At 42.9% G+C, this 7252-nt stretch overlaps 1 pseudogene; it reads left to right on the plus strand.

Annotated features, from left to right (window-relative positions):
• Positions 1 to 726: 726 nt before the first annotated feature.
• LOC148535207 (putative tyrosine carboxypeptidase MATCAP2) lies at positions 727 to 4866 on the plus strand (annotated as a pseudogene).
• Positions 4867 to 7252: the final 2386 nt, after the last annotated feature.

The following is a 7252-nucleotide window of genomic DNA, read 5'->3' on the forward strand; positions in this document are numbered from 1 at the left end:
TTGCGATAAGTATCATATGGATGTTGTCAGTGTCGTTATATGCTACATTTTTTTGTGTCCAGTCACCCCTATGCCCTGACCTTTCTTTCACGAATATGCTAAATTTATTGGAGGATGCTTATCTTGAATTGTGATGGATTAAATATTTCTTCACTTTAAGGATGTGCCAGCTCGTTTTTTGCCCTACATAGTAACATGATATGTGCTGTGCACTCCCACTGCCTACATTTGAAGTGTGTGCTGTTCTGGCTCAGGGGGACATATATATATATATATATATATATATATATATAAAGCGTATAATGAGTCATAATGACCGGAGCATCCTGATGACACTCTGGGCAGTTCTGCAGGTTGCAGGATACTTGTTACGTCTCTGGTCACTGTCATACATTTGACACCATGAAGCATGCCCATTTCTATAACTAGCTACAGTATGTGATCCTCAGCCCAATTCCTATTCTATCCTAATGGTGATGTATTTTCCTCTGCTTACCACTCCCATCTACTGTGTGTTGCTTGTCACTGTTGTGACCCTATAATATGATCAGTTTATCAGTCTCTTACTGTAAGTATACAATATATATTTTAAGTTTTAGTTACACATCTTTATCTTCATGAACAGAAACATCACTTGACTAGAATATGGTGTTGCCCCATAAAGAATGTAGTTGTCACCACTGTCTGTTTTTATTCTATTATCATGATGATCATCTTCAGTAAAATATGACCAGACAAGATCCAGCACCAAGTTTCATTTCTATTTTAAAGATTATAGAAAAAGCTGTATTACTTGTTTCTTGTGTGAATGCAGGCACCCATTATTTCCGGTCAGTGAACAACAGGCAGCAGCCATGGTATGACAACGCTGGGCGGGACACATATGATCTAAAGCCCGTCAATCCCACTGAAGAAGGCCTGGCAAGCATCCACAGTGTCTTGTGTGACAAAGACCCTTTCCTGTGGAGAGCTGCACTGCTCTATTATACAGTCTACCAAGCCAGCCGCATGTCATTCTGTGAGCTGTTCCAGGATGTGGCTCAGTTTGTGGAAGACCCTAACACAAGGTGGGATTACTGTATGCGAGCAAAGAGGGGCTGCTCTGACACATCCCAGCCAGGTAACTGAGAAACTTTCTATTCCATAGACATGGTCTGGTAACGTAACCAAGCAGCGGATTTTCTAACAGACAGTTTTTCAGTGGTTTTGCCGGCAGGATTTAACATGGCAATAATATGATTCGCGCAAAACACAGACGATTTGCATTTAATATTATTTCCATTTTTAAATTCCACAAACAAAACCACTAATAATCTGAGGTTTTGAAAAAAAAACACAGCTTAGTAAATATACCCCTATGAGTGTAGAAGGGAATGTGCTCCATCATTTTACACAGTGTAAGTTTACATAGAACCTAAAATATTTAACCACGTTGTAAGGCTCTTAGGGTCTAATTCAGAGCCGGACGCTCTGATAAGAGCGCTCGCTCTGAATCAGGGCCCTCCTACCTCTTATAGGAGCGGCCTGCTGGCCGCTCGCATAGCTGTGGGTGACCACCCACAGCTTACGCGAGCGGGCAAAAAGATGGTCGCGATGGTCAAGACCATCGCGACCATCGGGCTTGTGACGAGACCCTGCGGCAAGCCCAGGAGTGCTTTTGGCTCTATCAGAGCCAAAAGCACTCCCACTGACATCACTAGTGGTGTCAGTGGGGCCGGCCCCAGATGGTAGGCGTTCCCATGGGAACGCCTCCGTCTGGGCAGCAACGCCCCTGGCACGCCCACCAAAGGGGATGTGCTGTCAATCAACATCGACAGCACGCCCCCTTTGGTGCGAGACCCATAGCGACGGCTTGGCCGTCGCTATTCGGGTCTCGCGCATGCGCACGACGGAGCTTCCTCCGTCATGCGCATGCGCACTAGGGCACCATCGACCCGCTTGCGAGCGCTTGCGAGCATGTCAGAATCAGGCCTTTAGGCTGTAGCTCCATCAGGGCCATTTTATATAATGGGCACAAATACAAACCAGCATTATTCATCCTAGTAATGGAGCCTGGATAGGAGCAACCATAAAATATCTCATCTTCTGGTGTCATAGACAGATAAGAAATCCCTTATTTTATAACAATGAGTCTCCTCATTAAAGCTATTTGACCAAGGTAATCCATAGATCTCCTGGCCAAAATAATATAGAATAAAATAAAAAATGACTAAGTGAATACTTAAAAATAAAATATTATTTGTAACCTCATATAACTAAAAGAGCATCCAAATTATAGATCTTAAACTGCACCACTTTTCACCATGCACCACTACAATCCTAATCCAGACATAAATCCTAATCACATACTTGAGTGCTCTTCAAGTGAAGTTGAGATAGAAATAACAGGGTTGATAGATGGTTGATGGCGCAATACACGTCATAGAATGGGTGCGGTCATTAAGCTCCACCCAACTCAGTAACTTCTTAGTGATATGGACGTAGCCATAGTGATGTTGGTAAAATACGTGTAGCTGGGAATATGTAAATTACAGCATGGAACAATACTCCCTATTGTGGATCACATGCTACCAGCGTGTATATAGCAGCCATGTTTGCTTGTACTATGGTCACTAATGTGGAGGTTCTGCCTAAATACGTATATGGAACTTTCTGCTACTGTGTCTGTATTCTTTTAATATTCTTTAGTTTTACCTCACGCTATAGCACAATGATCCTAACCATTCCCTGACTTTCCAGTTTAAATTCCCTCCCCCCTGCCACACACATACACATTTACTATTTATGTTTTTCCCTCTGTATAAAATGGATAATAACTATTGTGAAAAAATCTATAAGTGCCAGCAACAGGTTTTATAATGAGATTTTAGGCTACAGATATATAGTGTCAATGCTGTGGTAATTTGTATATTAATGTTTCTTTTTATCCTCATAGGTTGCTTTAATAAAGATCAAGTTTACCTGGATGGGATTCTACATCCTCTAAGACACAGAGACACCATAGATTTCCATCTGCTAATATGCATGGGCAAGGTATATATTATATCAGTATGTCTTTCAGTAATGAAATAAAAGGAAAGTGATACAATCATGATCATTGTCACAGAGGGCCTGATCACAGAGGGCCTGATTCCGTATGCTAATCACACAGCCGCTGTGTACAAAGACATGTGTACACTGTGTGATAATATGATAATGCTGCAGAAGGCGTCCTGTTTAAATAGACGCCTCCTGCTGGATTCTCTGACCCACCTGTGTATCCAAAAATGCATTAGATCATCTGTGTAAACATTGATCATCTGAGTAACCCTCATGTTCCTCAGGATGAACGGGGAATTCAGCTGTTGAATCCAGTGAAGCCACTTCCAAGGACCCAGCCACTGGCTTTAGCACACCCAGAAAATGGGGTGACACTCCCCTGTTTTCTGCAATGCTGCCTTTCGCCAGTGGCATAACCAGGAGGGGTCGAGCGGGGCACGTGCTGTGTTGGACTCAGTGGTGGGTGGGGCACTGTCCAGGAGCAACCAGCAGCATCCAATAAGAGGCAGGCAAATTCTTATTGGCTGCTGCACCCAGGGCTGGCGCCAGGCTGGTTTTGACCTGACACTTTCCCCATTCGCCCCCACTCTGACTTATTCCTCCCAACTGTCCCACATTCAGCAGGACAGTCCCATTTTTATGGGACTGTCCCCCTGTCCCACCTGCAGGCCGCAGTGTCCCGCGGTGGGGGGGAAGTTAGGGGAAGCATACACTGCTCCTCTGCATAGCAGAGCAGCGTGTATGCAGAGCGGGAATGCGCACAGCATCTATTCACAGCACGGAGGGAAGCCCGGGGGCAGCCCAGCATCTCGGAGATGCTGGGCACGCCCCTTAGTGATGAAAATGGGCATGCTGCTAGGCCACACCCCTTTATGTATAGGCCACTCCCCCTTTTTGGAAGAGCTCCTGCGCCTTCGGCACGCGGAAGTCCTGGCTGGTGGCGATCAAATGTTGGGAGGTATGCTGACTGCTGCTTGCTCCTTCCCCTTTTATAACCCTCCACTCCACCACTTCCCTCTCTGACCTGCCCCCCACTTCCCATACCCCTGGTGGCTGGCCCTGGGCTGATCTGTACCACATAAACTAATGTAGCTGGTTCCTGGGGAAGGGCCAGCCACCAGGACACATATTTATGTTAGAGATCAGCCACTATAAGTCAGGCCCTGATGAGCCCTGGCCACACAGATCAGGCAAAACAACATATATAAAAACATACATGTATAAAATTAATTTGCTCCAAGCTGACCCCTGAACCATCGGCCCACCTTAGCCTATGGCCAATCCACCGCTGGTCTTAACACTTTTAACTTTTATACATATTCATTGGCAATAAGAAGCTTTTAGCACCTTGTGCAAAGCAGGTCTATATAGACTCACATCTGTAATTACAGCTAAAAGTGTTGGCACCAAGTATTGATAAAGAGGGTGAATATTTATGTATTATCTGTTTCATTTGTAATTAAAGGGTTTTAGAGGAGAGTTCTTACATTACAGAGTATTTTATTGTTGGTTGGTGATAAGAATCACAGAATATATTCATATTAATTTCATAATGTAAGAAATTAAACTGTGAAAAATGCCAAAGTATGTGATTACTTTCTAGTCCCTTTATATGAAGTCTTACTGTACGTTTATCTAACTACAATATTGTGATTCTTCTCCAAGGTGTCTTATGAGGATATAACTCGGCTGAAGCGATTTGCCGTCTGTCACACTTCCAGAATTCCTCTGTTCCTCACAGACTGAGGACGGTACATGGAACATCTGGAGCACATCATGGAAGTGAATGGCCTGACGGACAAGATGCTGAGGAAGCTGATCGTGTGACCACACCACTGTCACTGATTGTCTACTCTCCTACTAATATCTTAACCCAGTGGTCCCAATCCAAATGTACATGACCCCATCATGTGGTAACAAATATCTTGCCAATAAATTAAAATACTATTAATATACACAACAGAAATGCAGTTTGTTCCTTTATAATTTTTGTAAATTGATGTAAGTTAACTTTTAACATTGAATTCCTATGTCATGGTCAGTAATCATAGTGTAGAAACAGTGTGGGCAGGATGCCACTTTTGATGACTGGTGTGAAGTACAGGAAGGCAGAAGGGCCATTCAGTGACTGGTAGAAATGCTGATGTGCATTACATGCTTTGATAATCAAAATAATAGATGGTTCTCTCCTAGTGCACAATTCCATCAGCCTAAGTACGTCAATATAAAGGAACACACTACAGTTCCCAGAACTTATCGAACAAACAAATGTATTGTCATCCCATGCTGCTTGGGACATACATTAACACTACTTTCCTTAGAATATCAGTGAAGGCCTGTTCTCCCTCGTCGTAGGGAGATATCAGTAAATGTAAAACATAAAGGAAAAAACACACAAAGATCTTCGTATAATACTGTATGACCTCTGGGTATATAAATGTGCAGAATATTATGATCCGATAGGGACCCTTTTAAAAGTGATATGCTTTGGGGATGTCTCCTACACAATGTACTCACAAAATAGTTGTCAATATAAGTGTGTCATAAAATAATCTTGCTTCCATCCAAGTGTAACACCATTGCCATAAGTGGATATCTGTCAGGGTTGCCCCCTAAGTGAATCACTCGCAAACTCAGAAATGGTAATAGGCACATCAGGTGGGTCTTTATACACTTCCAACATCATTTCCTTTTCCCTTTTGAAGCCCGGCCTTTTCACATGAGACTGCCCAGTAATATGGAGTACCACAGCCAAAGGAAAAGATTCACAGCTTTTTTATTCCAATCCATATACAACAGTAATAAAATTAAATAAAAACATATGGATGTACGCCTACCAAAGTTTTAAGAATAGAAAAAAGATGGCATAGAAAAACGGGGCACTGCTTCCCAATCGTCTTCCTCCTCAAGGTGAAATCCGCTTGGATAGAAACGAGTTGGTGGGGGCAGCCTGCCAGGGAGGAAGGAGACGGTTGGTGTTTTGCACATGCGCAGTAGGGAAATTGCTGGGAAATTGGCTGCCGTGCCATTTCCCTGGTGACCTGCGCATGCGCAGAAGACTCTGGCACAGCGCTAGAGTCTACTAGTGTTCAGAGTCTACTGCTGCACTCAGTGTGCTACCGGCTTCCAGGTAGAGATAAGGGGTCCCTGGATGAAGACTGCACATGGGCCCTCTTCTCTCTTAATAAGCCTCTGTTCAGAGTTGTACCCTAATTCCACCGCAACTGTGATCCCATACATAACTGCTGTGCGCAAAATATGCAAATGTCGCAGACCCTGAGGATTGTATTGAGACTCCCGCCTGCGGCTTTGCAAATCCAAGCTTCTGCAGCATCTGTCACAGATCATTTCTTTTATCAGTCTCCTGAATAACCCTGTGGTTGCACAGAATGAACTGAGATACCGGAGTCATATTTATTGCGTATGGGATTGCTGAGAGTTATAACAATACGCCAGCATTTTTTGCCGCTAAACCATCACATTGCGAGTAAAAAGTCACTGAGAGCAACTTCAGTAATGTATCTTGATGCATGCGTGGTACGATTTAGACACTCAACTGCCGATAGTCCAAGAGGCCTCCACTCTAGAGTCCTTAAAAACAGACTCAAGACTTACCTGTTCACTCATGCATTTCCTTACTGTCCCTTTAGTTCCTAAAAAATACAACCCAAATGCTTAGTTCTCTTTTTTTATCTTGTATTTTTTTTTAAAGCAAATGTAAAGCACTCTGAGTCCTATTGGGAGAAAACTGCTATATAAATAACATTATTATTATTATTATTATTATTATTATTATTATTATTATTATTATTTGTCATACATACAGTCATGCAATCAATTATACATTCATTCAAACATTCTAAAATATGGTGCAATACAGCAAATAACCAACAATTTATATATTTGATAGAACTGTTATTAGGATATGCCATTTTTCATTTTGCCCTGGGAGCCAAGAACCCTGTTTACATCTCTGCTTCCACCACCCATAATCCCAATCTCATGGGCCCATTAATGGATAGCTGTGCTCTTGCCTATCAGGACTTATAATAGACTATTGCCATTAGGCCTCCAAGAAATGGATGCACAGAGCAGAACGATCATGGGTGCAGTCATGTTAGAAAGGAAAGCATGAGGAGAAAATAATGATGTGGAGAGAGAAATAGGGTGCTGGAGAGAGGAGGAGTTTGGACAGTATGGTGGAAGGATTAGG

Source organism: Taudactylus pleione, unplaced genomic scaffold (genome assembly GCF_031769625.1).
Source record: "Taudactylus pleione unplaced genomic scaffold, aTauple2 ptg000054l, whole genome shotgun sequence".
Lineage (NCBI taxonomy): Eukaryota > Metazoa > Chordata > Amphibia > Anura > Myobatrachidae > Taudactylus > Taudactylus pleione.